At 48.2% G+C, this 15,856-nt stretch overlaps 1 non-coding gene across 1 annotated transcript; it reads right to left on the bottom strand.

Annotated features, from left to right (window-relative positions):
* Positions 1 to 8,009: 8,009 nt before the first annotated feature.
* TRNAS-GCU (transfer RNA serine (anticodon GCU)) lies at positions 8,010 to 8,091 on the bottom strand. The gene has a single exon. It is a non-coding gene; the product is annotated as a tRNA-Ser (tRNA).
* Positions 8,092 to 15,856: the final 7,765 nt, after the last annotated feature.

Raw genomic sequence — 15,856 nt, 5'->3', positions numbered from 1 at the left:
CCTGGGACGGAGCAGGGGTTGGGAAGAGGCGGGGTGGGGCAGATAAGGGGTGGGGATTTGGGGAAGGGGTGGGGTGGGGTGGGGGCTCTGGAGAGGACGTGGAGCAGTGGCTGGAGCAGCACCCAGCTGCACAGGGCTCCAGGAAATTTGCAGCTGCGTACTTTGTGTAGGGGTAAGGATGGCCCTGGTGGTGACGCTAGGATTGAAGGATTATCTAGTGCGATAGTGAATTGTAAAACACAAACAAACCCAGTTAGCTTAAATTAGAGCTGCCTGTTATTAAAGGCTGATTTCCCCACATCAGTTCCAAAAGTTCTTCTAGAAACGCCCTGGGTTCCCTCACGCCTCGGTGGGAAGTAAAGGGAATTGTCCAGTGCTGCCCTTGGCTCCAGGCTGATTTTTCCTGGGAGGGGACGTGGAACTGATTTGTTTGCTGTTGAGAAGGGAGCCAGGCCAGGTCTCAGGGAACGAGAACTCCCAGCATCTTCCCAGCCCAAGCCAGGCTGCTGCCCTGTCCCAGCCTCTGTCCCCCTGGGGGCCCTGCATGTCTGACTCGAGAGCATGCGGGGAGCAGCCGCTGACGCAGAGGACAGCCTGGGCTGGGCAAGTGCTAGGAGGTCAGCGCCAGAGGCCTATACTGCCTCCCTCCCCAGCAGCAAACAATCAGTCCTCACCCGCACCCTGGGACAGCAGCCTGGAGTTAAGGGCAGCACCCAGTGGGGGTTTCTCTTTTTGCCCCCACTGGGGTGAGCAGGGATCTGGGGGTGTTTCTAGCAGAGGACTTGGCACTGAATTGGGGAACCAGCTTTTAATAACAGGCAGCTCACGTTCAGACAAATCTTGTGGCAAATTTATTTATAACATAAAAGAATTCATAAGTAAACGGGCAGGAATTATTGGAACTCTTTTCTCTTAGTGTTCCCGGCCATAGAAAGAAATGGCTTTTTGGCTTTTCATGATATGGGAATCAGATTCGTTTGCTGTTCAGAATCAATGTACACACAAGCCTGTTGTGTTTCATTTCTTAGGTTACAGCACCATCATGTGTCCATTTCCTTCCCCTCCTTTGGCACCTTAGAGACTAACCAATTTATTTGAGCATAAGCTTTCGTGAGCTACAGCTCACTTCATCGGATGCATACTGTGGAAAGTGTAGAAGATCTTTTTATACACACAAAGCATGAAACACCCCCCCACACACAAACCCACTCTCCTGCTGGTAATAGCTTATCTCCTTACAATGTGTACGATAATCAAGTTGGGCCATTTCCAGCACAAATCCAGGTTTTCTCCCCTCCGGGCCCGACACACAAACCCACTCTCCTGCTGGTAATAGCTTATCTCCTCCCCCCACCCCACTGTCCTGCTGGTAATAGCTTATCTAAAGTGATCACTCTCCTTACAATGTGTATGATAATCAAGTTGGGCCATTTCCAGCACAAATCCAGGTTTTCTCCCCCCCCACACACAAACCCACTCTCCTGCTGGTAATAGCTTATCTAAAGTGACCACTCTCCTTACAATCTGTATGATAATCAAGGTGGGCCATTTCCATTACAAATCCAGGGTTTAACAAGAACGTCTGGAGGGGGGCGGGGGTAGGAAAAATCAGGGGGAAATAGGTTAGCCACTCCCAGTCTCTATTCAAGCCTAAGTTAATTATATCCAATTTGCAAATAAATTCCAATTCAACAGTCTCTTTGAATTGAATACACATTGTAAGGTAGATAAGCTATTACCAGCAGGAGAGTGGGTTGGGGAGGAGGGAAGAAAACCTGGATTTGTGCGGGAAATGGCCCAACTTGATTATCATACACATTTTAAGGAGTCTCTACGTAAAAGAATAAATGGACACAAATCAGATGTCAAGAATTATAACATTCATAAACCAGTCGGAGAACACTTCAATCTCTCTGGTCACACGATTACAGACATAAAAGTTGTGATATTACAACAAAAAAACTTCAAATCCCGACTCCAGCGAGAGACTGTTGAATTGGAATTCATTTGCAAATTGGATACAATTAATTTAGGCTTGAATAGAGACTGGGAGTGGCTAAGTTATTATACAAGGTAACCTATTTCCCCTTGTTTTTTCCTCCCCCCTCCCCCCCAGACGTTCTTGTTACTTGCACGGCTGTTACTCTGAAACCTTTCCCTCCTTTCTGTGCAAAGCGCTGGTATTTTGCACAGTAAAGGTATTTCCTGAGGAGGGAAAGGGAGCTGCATTCACTTAATGAGCAATCACTAGAAAATAAACATCAGAACAGCCACGCTATGTCAGACCAATGGTCTAGCTAACCAGTATCCTGTCTTCTGACAGCGGCCAATGCTAGGTACCTCTGAGGGAATGAACAGAACAGGGACTCATCAAATAATCCATCCCCTGTTGCCCATTCCCAGCTTCTGGTGACAGATTAAACCCATTAGATGAGGCCTCCATCCCTCACAGAAATCATCTCCCTTCTTCAGTTAAGGGACATCCTGGATCTTTCCTTATCCCTGAAGAGACCAAGGGTTGGAATCTGCTGTCTCCAGCCACTGTACATAGCAGGAACGAACAGAAAGAGTTCCTTTAGAAGGAGCTGTCTCCTTCCTTGGCAGGTTAGATTTTTCTTCCTCCCACACTTTTCATCACGCTTGGAGCCTGACTCAGTTCAGAGCTGAAATGCTGCCTCTTTGAACACATTCAAGAAACTGTCTGTGCTATGGACAGAAATGGGATTCAGACCCCCTTCTCTACAGGAAGCTATAGCTTGAATACATTGAAATACATTGTGCGACCCTCTGGGTAGGTGGGAAAAGAGAAGCCAGCTCAGCACATGATGAAACTGGAGCCTAATTCCCCCGGGGAGAGGAAGACCTCTTTCTTCTCTTTGTCCTAAACAGCCCCCTTCCTTGGATAACCCTTTGCTGGGATCAGAATGGATGGGGAACAGCCATTTCTGAGGATTAATTTCACATCATATTTGGTGTTGATTCCTAGATTTTACAGCCAGACTAGATCATTATGTACATCCGGTCTGACCTCATTCGTAACAGAGTCCAGAGAATTTTCCCCAGTGACTCCTACATCCACCCCAACGTCTTCTGGTTGAATGAGCACGGTTCATTCAGAAAGTCATGAGGTTTGGATGTAAAAGGTGTGAAGTGATGGGAAAACTGGCCCTTCCTCCTAGTTTAAATTCTTTAACTCCTACAGCTAGACAATAATACTCAGCTCTTTACTGGCCATAAATGAAACCCAGGTCTCGCTAGGGTTGATCGAAGAGGTTTTTCTGTACCGTCAGCACGGTTGAGTGATCTAAGGCACAAGACTCTATATCTCAAGTCAGTGTTCTGGTCTCTGTAATGAGATGTCTGTTTAAATCACACTCCATTGGCTCATTTCGATCAGCTTCGTCACATGGAGACACAGTAGCTGGAGAAAGCCTAGTATGGCTGACAAAAATCTGTGTGCACGCATTCCCCAGTGGTTAGAATTTTGTGCTCTTACTCTAGATTCCCAGTTGGGGAAGGACTTTTTCTAACAAAAATTTACTTTCCATTCTTCACTTGCAAGTCAAACAAAAAATACAATATTTCCCCCACCCCAACTCCCCATCCTTCTTCATGCTGCTGGAAAACTCTGTACCTTAAAGCCCAGGCTCTACGCCCTTTTATAGAACTAGAAACTAGATCTGCTTTTCCCCCCGATTCATTGTGTCTGGTTTCTCAGCTTTAGCTGTCCCGTTTGTCAACTCTGTGCAGGCAGGAAGCAGCCAAACGTGCAAAAGGTCCCTGGTTCAAAACCAGGCAGAAACAGTGCTGCTTTCTCTCTTGTAGCTCCTGTTGTCTTCTTTCCATCCAACTCCTTTCTCAAATACATCCATAGCTTCTATGCTTTCTTCCTCGTTGTTTTTCTTCCTTTCATGAAACTTGAAATTCCAAAGGAGAACGTTAGCCTGCATGTTGAGGGGCGGAATAGACCATCATTTGGGAAATTGCCAGCTACATATCAAATCTGAGCATAGAAGAATCCCAACCCTTTGTCCTGCCTAGTGACCTCCCAGCCAGCAGTATTCCCCCTCGCTTTTGTTTATTTTGAGCTAACCACAAACAGCCTCGTGTACCCTTTCCATGTCGGAAAAATCTATTTCCTGATGACCACATTTCCCCTCCTTTCCTGGCTAGGCAGGGTTGTGATGTGAGGAATCAGAACATAATAGTTGGAAATCGCTAGCGTAGTCACAGCGTAATCATTGTGGAGCTTAAACTTTGTTCTGTAATCCAGCTAATACCTGTTATGTGCCCATGTATTTTCTGTTCCTAGACCAAACACTGCCCTGTTGGATCCGAGTTCTCCGGAATTCTCAGCCGTTGTTTCTGGGGGGGATTGGCTCCAGGCCATTAACATGGATCAATATAAGGATAACTTCACAGCTGCTGGCTGTACAACATCACTTTTCCCTTTCTAAATAACGTTTTTCCCATAATATTTTTAAACACTCCACAACTTGCTCATCTTCAAACCATGTTAACACAAGCTCTGAGCTACAAATTTCCTTCCTGTTCCCTTGATTTTTTAGCACAGTAAATTGATATAAAAGAAACAGAAAACAAAACAATTTCCAATATTATACATTGAGGACAGGACTTTTTTTTTTTTTTTTTTAAGTTTTAATGTACCAACTGAGCTAGCCAGGCTGTCTGCAGCACTTCTTCAAAGGCACAGTCCCAGTGTGAGTTGAGATTCCTTTTCTGACATTTGCCTTCTGTCTTCATTCCTTCACTCTCCAGCTAGCAAGCAGGGGCTATTACAAGGCTGGTTAGATGCTGGTTTCTACATCAGAGAGCTGGGGTTGATTTACCAGCTGGTCAGAGAAACAAGCACGTGAGGGGGGAATTTAGTGTTCTCCCACCATGGGGAGATGCTCTTTGACTCACATAGTGGGGGAGAGTCAGAAAAAGCTTCTCAGCTCCCAGAGAGGCGGTAGACAAGTAGGTTCCCCTCAAGCCACACACACATTTTTGCAGGACATCAGACCTCCTGCAGAGAAGCTTCTCAAAGAATATGTGGCTCGAGGAATGTCAGAGAAGGGAATCACAGTTTGCCTTACGAGGTCGGTGAGGGAAACCTGTAGGTCCTTAGACCCCTCCAGCATCTGATGAAACCATTTGTGGGAAAGAGTCTGGGGTAGCCGAGCAGGACAAGGAGAGGACAGAAGGGCTTGCAACTGGTGTGCAATCCCCATGCTCCCAGTGGCCCAAAAGAAGCAGGGTTCAGCACTTTGTCAGCTTCCTGAGAGCGCAGCACTGACAAAATGAGAGCTACACTAAGGGGCAGCTAAAGCCATGAGACCTGTGAAAATGAATCAGCCTCCCATCAGGTGGCGTCAACTCCCCTCTCTGGGTTTCTATCCCAGAAATACTTTCAGCTCAATGATTTTTTCCCCTGACAGAGGCTCCAGATTATAAACAGAAGAAGAAGTGGAGAGGAGTGCACTGGGGTCAATGAAAGCAGAGGAAAATTGCTCCTCTGGTGATTTCTTTGTTTTGCTTCTGTGATGCTGATGGAGGAACTGGAAGCATAATTTGAGATTGTGAGACCATGTCATCCATTTTTTGGGCTCGGTTTGTGACACTGAGCACAGGGGATCCTTCACTCTCTGTTCTTGTCCCTTCAGGGCAATGGAGACTGGAGCAGTGTCATAAATATAAAGGGAAGGGTAAACCCCTTTGAAATCCCTCCTGGCCAGGGGAAAGCTCCTCTCACCTGTAAAGGGTTAAGAAGCTAAAGGTAACCTCGCTAGCACCTGACCAAAATGACCAAGGAGGAGACAAGATACTTTCAAAAGCTGGGAGGAGGGAGAGAAACAAAGGGTCTGTGTCTGTCTGTAGTCGTTTTGGCCGGGGACAGAACAGGAATGGAGTCTTAGAACTTTTAGTAAGTAATCTAGCTAGGTATGTGTTAGATTATGATTTCTTTAAATGGCTGAGAAAAGAATTGTGCTGAATAGAATAACTATGTCTGTCTGTGTATCTTTTTTGTAACTTAAGGTTTTGCCTAGAGGGGTTCTCTATGTTTTTGAATCTAATTACCCTGTAAGATATCTACCATCCTGATTTTACAGGGGGGATTTCTTTATTTCTATTTACTTCTATTTTTTATTAAAAGTCTTCTTGTAAAACACTGAATGCTTTTTCATTGTTCTCAGATCCAAGGGTTTGGGTCTGTGGTCACCTATGCAAATTGGTGAGGCTTTTTATCCAACATTTCCCAGGAAAGGGGGGGTGCAAGTGTTGGGAGGATTGTTCATTGTTCTTAAGATCCAAGGGTCTGGATCTGTAGTCACCTAGGCAAATTGGTGAGGCTTTTTACCAAACCTTGTCCAGGAAGTGGGGTGCAAGGTTTTGGGAAGTATTTTGGGGGGAAGGACGCGTCCAAACAGCTCTTCCCCAGTAACCAGTATTAGTTTGGTGGTGGTAGCGGCCAGTCCAAGGTGTAATATTTTGTACCTTGGGGAAGTTTTGACCTAAGCTGGTAAAGATAAGCTTAGGAGGTTTTTCATGCAGGTCCCCACATCTGTACCCTAGAGTTCAGAGTGGGGGAGGAACCGTGACAAGCAGCGTCTGAGATTGGCGAATTAGGAGCCTGAGAAAGGCAAAGCTGGTTGTCAGAAAGAAATGGCGCTACCTGGTCCTTTAAGTGGTGGGCTCTGGGGCTTTAACAGCTGAGTTGTGGGTTGGATTCCCACAGGGCAATGAAAGTTTTTAAACAAAAATCTCCATTCATTCCGCATTTGAAATTGGGAGCAAAAGAGGGCTCCTTGTCCTTATCAACACGGGAGAGAATGACTTTTTTCTTAGCAAATATTTTTAAAGGGCACTGACTCGAGCTGCAGATCTCATTTCATTTTTATTTACAATGGAATGATTCTTTCTAGTATAGACAGAAATTCTTCAGCTAGCCTTGGATTCCACAGGAATACTAGAAGCAGTGGTGTCTAACTAATACCTGCCTTTTTTTCGGAGAACAGGAATATCTGAGTTTTCCATGGACATTTCCCGTCCAGCACCTTGGGCCTCATCCGACAATATAGGAAACCGACATGCAGTCAAATACATGGAAAGTTTCTCAGCAAAGGGTTCACTGAGCAGGCCAGGGGAAAAGTTTTGCCAGAACACTTGGTTATAATATCCCACCCTGACCTTAAATGGAAAGCAAGGAGATGACTCTCAGAGCACACAACCAGAGTAGGTAGGGCACCCACTTACGACTCAAAACCACCGATTATGAGTCTCACATTCTACATTGTCAATGTAAAGCTAGGCTCGCTGCTGGCCCATTAAAGGTATCCACACTCGCAAGGTCTATCCCAGGAACCGTGTATAATGCATTTTTCTCCAAGATAGCACAGAGACAATGGTTGACTCAAATCCTAGCAAAGGAGCTTTCTAGAAAGTTGGAAGAAACTGTGAAAGAGGGGAAGAGACATCATGACTTGGCCTCGCTCCCCCACAACTCAACACCTGGAAACAAATCAGGAGGACAAAGACTGAACTGAAATAATTCAGAGATCAGAAGAGAATAATAATAATTCACTCAAATCAAAGTCCCCAAACAGACTAGTATTGGTTTTTCAGAAGAAAATTTCAGTTTGGGGGATTTTTTTTTCCCAGTCAGACCTTGCCAAGGGAAGCAGAGAGAAAATGTTTGAGTTGCCTCCTTCAGAACAGCTTGGCCTGGACACTCTAGCTGTGGGTCACTGTCGTGGCCTTGCTGTGGATGGGGGCATTTTAATAATTTGGGGCGGTCCCAGGGTGTTTGGGGGAGATTATGAGGATATTACCTTTTGAGATAAGATATAGAGAGCTAGACAATTCTTTCAGCACCACATTTCATTTGAAGCGGGGGATCTGAGTACCTGAGAAGGTTTTTGTTTGCAGGAAGCACCATGGTTTGGTCTGTCATTGTGCCAAAGGGGGATATGGTTGTTTGTAAATGAAGAGAGAAGACTGAACGCCTTCGATGAGGATGGGATTCGAACCCATGCGTGCAGAGCACAATGGATTAGCAGTCCATCACCTTAACCACTCGGCCACCTCATCTGAGCTGTCAGAGAAAGGAGAGGAGGAGAAATCTAAGGCCAGCAGAGATAGGGCCAATAAGGAGTTTTTAAATACTAAGCGTAAGCAGGGTCTGAATGAGCTCCCCCCTCACATCTAGTGAGGAGCTGTGGGGAAAGACTTCAGGAACAGACCGTTTGCATAGACACGCCTACTCTGCCTAGGTACACAGCGTGATGGAGCCGCTTTGCCAGAATGACCCGTTTTGGCTGGTGTCAGGTTACAAATCACTTTAGCATTCAGTGAAATGAAATATTATCCTTCCTGTATGAGTGAAAGGCAGCAGAACATACCTAGTCCATCCTGATGGAGGGGCTAGGTGGGTGAGGAATACTTTTTATTGGACTGCATAGAAGTGATTGAGGACTTCACCTAAACCAGTGGTCCCCAAACTTATGCCCTCTTATCCGTGTCTGCGGCCCCTCGGAAGCTGCAGTCGAGAACCAGCGCTGGGAGTGGGGCTCGTTTCCTGGGAAGTGGGGTGCGGACGGGGGTAAGGGCGACGAGGCTGGGCCAGAAGCCAGTGGCCCAGACTGAGGGTGGGGTAGGGGAATAGAATATCAGGGTTAGAAGGGACCTCAGGAGGTATCTAGTCCAACCCCCTGGTCAAAGCAGGACCAATCCCCAATTAAATCATTGCAGCCAGGGCTTTGTCAAGCCTGACCTTAAAACTTCTAAGGAAGGAGATTCTACCACCTCCCTAGGTAACGCATTCCAGTGTTTCACCACCCTCCTAGTGAAAAAGTTTTTCCTAATATCCAACCTAAACCTCCCCCACTGCAACTTGAGACCATTACTCCTTGTCCTGTCCTCTTCTACCACTGAGAATAGTCTAGAACCATCCCCTTTGAACCACCTCTCAGGTAGTGGAAAGCAGCTATCAAATCCCCCCTCATTCTTCTCTTCTGCAGACTAAACAATCCCAGTTCCCTCAGCCTCTCCTCATAAGTCATGTGTTCCAGACCCCTAATCATTTTTGTTGCCCTTCGCTGGACTCTCTCCAATTTATCCACATCCTTCTTGTAGTGTGGGGCCCAAAACTGGACACAGTTCTCCAGATGAGGCCTCACCAATGTCCAATAGAGGGGAAAGATCACATCCCTCGATCTGCTGGCTATGCCCCTACTTATACATCCCAAAATGCCATTGGCCTTCTTGGCAACAAGGGCACACTGTTGACTCATATCCAGCTTCTCGTCCACTGTCACCCCTAGGTCCTTTTCCGCAGAACTGCTGCCTAGCCATTCGGTCCCTAGTCTGTAGCGGTGCATTGGATTCTTCTGTCCTAAGTGCAGGACCTTGTTGAACCTCATCAGATTTCTTTTGGCCCAATCCTCCAATTTGTCTAGGTCCCTCTGTATCCTAACCCTACCTGCCACCCTATCTACCACTCCTCCTAGTTTAGTATCATCAGCAAATTTGCTGAGAGTGCAATCCACACCATCCTCCAGATCATTTATGAAGATATTGAACAAAACCGGCCCCAGGACCGAGCCTTGGGGCACTCCACTTGATACCGGCTGCCAACTAGACATGGAGCCATTGATCACTACCCGTTGAGCCCAACAATCTAGCCAACTTTCTACCCACCTTAGAGTGCATTCATCCAGCCCATACTTTTTTAACTTGCTGACAAGAATACTGTGGGAGACCGTGTCAAAAGCTTTGCTAAAATCAAGAAACAATACATCACTGCTTGCCCTTTGTCCGCAGAACCAGTAATCTCATCATAGAAGGCGATTAGATTAGTCAGGCATGACCTTCCCTTGGTGAATCCATGCTGAATGTTCCTGATCACTTTCCTCTCGTGTAAGTGCTTCAGGATAGATTCGTTGACGACCTGCTCCATGATTTTTCCGGGGACTGAAGTGAGGCTGACTGGCCTATAGTTCCCATTATCCTCCTTCTTCCCTTTTTTAAAGATTGGCACTACATTATCCTTTTTCCAGTCATCCGGAACTTCCCCCGTTCGCCACAAGTTTTCAAAGATAATGGCCAATGGCTCTGCAATCACAGCCGCCAAGACCCATGGACTTGTGCACGTCCAGCTTTTCTAAATAGTCCCTGACCACCCCTTTCTCCACAGAGGGCTGGGCACCTACTCCCCATGCTGTGTTGCCCAGCGCAGCAGTCTGGGAGCTGACCTTGTTCATGAAGACAGAGCCAAAGAAAGCATTGTGTACATTAGCTTTTTCCACATCCTCTGTCAGTAGGTTGCCTCCCTCATTCAGTAAGGGGCCTCCACTTTCCTTGGCTTTCTTCTTGTTGCCAACATACCTGAATAAATCCTTCTTGTTACTCTTAACATCTCTTAACATCTCTTGCTAGCTGCAGCTCCAGGTGTGATTTGGCCCTCCTGATTATGGATATGAGTCAGCAGTGTGCCCTTGTTGCCAAAAAGGCCAATGGCATTTTGGGATGTATAAGTAGGGGCATAGCGAGCAGATCGAGGGACGTGATCGTTCCCCTCTATTCGACATTGGTGAGGCCTCATCTGGAGTACTGTGTCCAGTTTTGGGCCCCACACTTCAAGAAGGATGTGGATAAATTGGAGAGAGTCCAGCGAAGGGCAACAAAAATGATTAGGGGTCTAGAACACATGAGTTATGAGGAGAGGCTGAGGGAGCTGGGATTGTTTAGCCTGCAGAAGAGAAGAATGAGGGGGGATTTGATAGCTGCTTTCAACTACCTGAAAGGGGGTTCCAAAGAGGATGGCTCTAGACTGTTCTCAATGGTAGCAGATGACAGAACGAGGAGTAATAGTCTCAAGTTGCAGTGGGGGAGGTTTAGATTGGATATTAGGAAAAACTTTTTCACTAAGAGGGTGGTGAAACACTGGAATGCGTTACCTAGGGAGGTGGTAGAATCTCCTTCCTTAGAGGTTTTTAAGGTCAGGCTTGACAAAGCCCTGTCTGGGATGATTTAACTGGGAATTGGTCCTGCTTCAAGCAGGGGGTTGGACTAGATGACCTTCTGGGGTCCCTTCCAACCCTGATATTCTATGATTCTATTATTTCATTCCTACATGCCCAAGCAATCTTTTTATACTCTTCCCTGGTCATCTGTCCAATCTTCCACTTCTTGTAAGCTTCTTTTTTATATTTAAGATCCGCAAGGATTTCACCATTAAGCCAAGCTGGTCGCCTACCATATTTACTATTCTTTCGACACATCGGGATGGTTTGTCCCTGTAACCTCAATAGGGATTCCTTGAAATACAGCCAGCTCTGCTGGTCTCCTTTCCCCATCATGTTATTCCCCCAGGGGATCCTACCCATCAGTTCCCTGAGGGAGTCGAAGTCTGCTTTTCTGAAGTCCAGGGTCCATATTCTGCTGCTTACCTTTCTTCCCTGTGTCAGGATCCTGAACTCGACCAACTCATGGTCAGTGCCTCCCAGATTCCCATCCACTTTTGCTTCCCCTACTAATTCTTCCCGGTTTGTGAGCAGCAGGTCAAGAAAAGCTCCCCCCCAGTTGGCTCCTCCAGCACTTGCACCAGGAAATTGTCCCCTACGCTTTCCAAAAACTTCCTGGATGTCTATGCACCGCTGTAGTGCTCTCCCAGCAGATATCAGGATGATTAAAGTCGCCCATGAGAACCAGGGCGTGCGATCTAGTAGCTTCTGCGAGTTGCCGGAAGAAAGCCTCGTCCACCTCATCCCCCTGGTCCGGTGGTCTATCGCAGACTCCCACCATGACATCACCCTTGTTGCTCACACTTCTAAACTTAATCCAGAGACTCTCAGGTTTTTCTGCAGTTTCATACTTCAGCTCTGAGCAGTCATACTGCTCCCTTACATACAGTGCTACTCCCCCACCTTTTCTGCCCTGCCTGTCCTTCCTGAACAGCTTATAGCCATCCATGACAGTACTCCAGTCATGTGAGTTATCCCACCAAGTCTCTGTTATTCCAATCACGTCATAATTCCTTGACATCACCAGGACCTCCAGTTCTCCCTGCTTATTTCCAAGGCTTTGTGCATTTGTATATAGGCACTTGAGATAACCTGCTGATCGCCCCTCATTCTCAGTATGAGGTAGGAGCCCTCCCCTCACAGACATTCCTGCCTGTGCTTCCTCCCGCTATCCCGCTTGCCCACTTACCTCAGGGCTTTGGTCTCCTTCCCCCGGTGAACCTAGTTTAAAGCCCTCCTCACTAGGTTAGCCAGCCTGCTCGCAAAGATGCTCTTCCCTCTCTTCGTTAGGTGGAGCCCGTCTCTGCCCAGCACTCCTCCTTCATGGAACACCATCCCATGGTCAAAGAATCCAAAGCCTTCTCTCTGACACCACCTGCTTAGCTATTCGTTGACTTCCACGATTCGATGGTCTCTACCCAGGCCTTTTCCTTCCACAGGAAGGATGGACGAGAAGACCACTTGCTCCTCAAACTCCTTTATCCTTCTTCCCAGAGCCACGTAGTCCGCAGTGATCCGCTCAAGGTCATTCTGGGCAGTATCATTGGTGCCCACGGGGAGAAGCAGGAAGGGGTAGCGATCCGAGGGCTTGATGAGTCTCGGCAGTCTCTCCGTCACATCACGAATCTGAAGAGCAGGGGCAGAGTGGAGCTGAGTGGTGCTCCCTCCCTGCCCTCCATGGGGGCTGGCTCAGGCCCTGAGGTGCCCCCATGAACATTCCTCTGTGCCTCCCTAGGAGGCATACCCCACATTTTGGGGATCACTGACCCAACTCGCTAAGCAGAGACGAGTGATGCCAAAGCCCAGGGAAAGGTAGAAGAAGTGCAGGGACCCCGGCACTGGAACCATGGCCCTGCCCCCCCCCTTCTGCCTGAAGCCCCACCCTCTTCACGCCTTCCACCCATGGCCCCATCAACTACGTCATCTCTGTTCCACCCCTTCCCCCACTGCCCCACCCTGCTCGCTCCTTAACCCCCCCGTGGCCCTGAGACCAGAGAAGCTCTGTGCCCTGGCTGCAGTCCCCCGGCCATAGCAGGGAGCGAGAGCACCTCCAGCCCTGGGGCCGACATAGGAGAGACTTCTCCAGGGGGCCTAATTTGGCCAGGGGCCCTAATCATGGGCCCCATTGGCCACTGCCCCCTTGGCAACACAGCTTTGGGGAGGCTGTGCACTCTGCCAGCGTAGTGTCAGAAACTGCTTCCTGGGGTGGGCTCCCAGATTTCTCCCTGCTTCTTCCCAGCTCAGCCCCTCCCACAATGTTCCTCCGTGGCCCCATAGAGGGTTGCGGGGGAGCGAGGAGCAACACGAAGTGTTCCATGCATCCTGGTCACTTTCCCCACCTGGGCTGTGCTCAGAGGCGAGCATCAGAAGCTGCTTCTCTCTGCCCTCCCCTTATACAGCCCAGGGGAGGAAAGTGACCTGGGTGCAGGGAGCTCTGAAGTCACTCCTCACCCCCGTCAAGCCCCGCAGCCCCTAGGGGTGCCCGGAAGAGCAGCATTCCAGAGAGAAGAAGGCAGCAATGCCAGCTGCCCCATGCACACAGGTCAGTTTCCCCACATGGGTGCAGGAGGGGTACAGCAATTAGGGGTGAAGGGGGTGCAGGAGGGGAGTATGGGAATTAAGAGCAAAGAGGACACAGTGTAGGGGTTAGGGCACAGGAGGGGGCAGGGGTTGGGGTGAAGGAGGTGCAAGGGTTAGGAGTGCAGGAACTAGGGGCAAAGGGGGAGTGGGGAGCCCACAGGGGCCTGGGGCAATGGGTGTGCCAAAGTACAAGTTTTGCCCAGGGTGCCATTTTCCCTAAGGCTGGTCCTGGGGAGGAGTTTCCCCATTGATAACATTTCTTGCTGGGAGGGGGAAGAAGAGAAAAGAGGTGTTTTCTCGCTCTCTTTCCTCTCCATTTTTCCCATTCCTTCAATTCCAGAATTCTCCCTTGTATTTCAGACTGGGGTTAAAGGCAGCTCCAGACTTTCCCTCTCTCCCTTCTGGGAAATCAAGTTCAAGTTTTTACAAGTGGCTAAAGAAGCCTCAATTCCGCATCTGAATTAATGTCACATTTCTCACTACTTGACAGAAAGAAATGTCATGTCAATCCCAGGTGAGTCCACTCCAGTCATGCCGTAGGGCATTGCGTCACCACGTGAGCATTTCACTTCCCTCCTCAGTTTCACCCAGAGACACAATTTCCTTTGCACAGATCCATGAACAGCAAAACCTTTCTGTGTCTCTAGTCTGAGCGAGGGCATTCAATTGCATTGAAACCTTCTCTCCTGCAATGGCAACTTTCGGACAGAGGGGACGTGGCCACCTTCAGCCCTGACAGTGAGATATTCCCTCTCCTCTTTCTTCATGCTGCTGCTGTTATTCCATGAAACATGACGATGGAATAAAAAGCTAGGTTTACTCCAGGCTGAGGAAAGAAAAGAACTCCCCAAAAAATCTCAGTGACCTAAAGAAAACCCGCCCCTGCTATTGGAGATACAACAGGAAAAGGGACTGTCTGAATTGTCAAAGCAGGGAATGAACAATCTACAGCAAAATCATTAACCACAAACACACTCTAACCATGCTCCAGCCAGTAGGGAAACGGGCAGAAATTCTCGCTGTTCAGCCATGGCCACACTTACAGAACTGCAAAGCAGTGAGTGTGCTGGGTAAGCTGGTCTGAGCAAACAATTGGAAATGACCTTTCGATGAGAACAGAACCATAGTGTAGAAAAGCCCCTGTATTAAGTGGTTGTGGCTGAGTGCTTAGGGAGCTGGCCTAGGAAACCATGGGGGTCTTTCTGTGGAGGTTTGGTTCTTGCCAACTAGGGAAGGCTGTGTGTGGTGTCTTCATGGCTGTACCTTCAGTGCCTGAGCACCCAGGGAGCCAAGTCTCACCTTCCTCTCAGGCCAAGGACAAGTCTACATTTCAAACATTGAGTCTACACTGCTGCAGCTCGGTAATGAAGATGCTCTGTGCCAGGGTTTCTCAAACTTCATTTCACTGCAACCCCCTGCTGCCAAAGAAACTTACTACATAACCCCGGGAAGGGGGACCAAACACCAAGCCCCTCCACACTGGGCTGGGGGGAGCTAAAGCTGAAGCCCAAGCCCTGCCCCACTGGGGGGAGGGCAAAAGCAAAGCTTGAGGGCTTCAGCCCTGGGTGGCGGGTAATCAGACTTTTGGCTTCAGACCCAAGCCCCAACAAGTCTAACGCCAGCCCTGGTGACCCCATTAAAACAGGGTCACGACCGGCCTTGGGATCTTGTCCCACAGTTGGAAAACCACTGCTCTGTGCTGATGGGCGTTACGAATTACACCTGATAGGACACGCACACAACTGCTACAAATTACACCTGGTAGGACACGCACAGTTCGAATCTAGGCTGAGGCACATAAACAAAGTCCACAACTGCAGAGTTCCCAAAAAACACCAAGTTTATTACGCTCAAGTGTGGTGCCTGGAAGGGACCCCGAATACAGATTGTACAAAGGTTATATACTTTTTAGCAAAGCATGTTGCCCTCGTGCATCGGAAACCTTCGCCAATAAACAAACCTTTTTCTTATCTACCACCTATCCCTGCTTGGTGCATTCCTCGTGCTAAACTAGTATGTTAATTACACAGCATGGTCCTAAAGCCATGCATCAGTAACTTTTATTATCAGGATGGGAGGCCTCACATCAAAGGCCAGGAGATAGGGAGATAGGGACAGACAAAGAACAGATACCGGGAGTCAAGACAGGCTGGAGACAAGGAGGAGGATTTTCACAGGAATGCAGTATCTAAGGAACACTCCTCGTGGTGCATGATGTGCTTGCTTTTAGACAATGGTGGGCCCCAAACCAA

This window comes from Lepidochelys kempii, chromosome 28 (assembly GCF_965140265.1).
Source record: "Lepidochelys kempii isolate rLepKem1 chromosome 28, rLepKem1.hap2, whole genome shotgun sequence".
Taxonomy (NCBI): Eukaryota; Metazoa; Chordata; order Testudines; family Cheloniidae; genus Lepidochelys; species Lepidochelys kempii.
The sequence above is the reverse complement of the archived record's forward strand: the minus strand, read 5'-3'. Positions and strand labels throughout refer to the sequence as shown.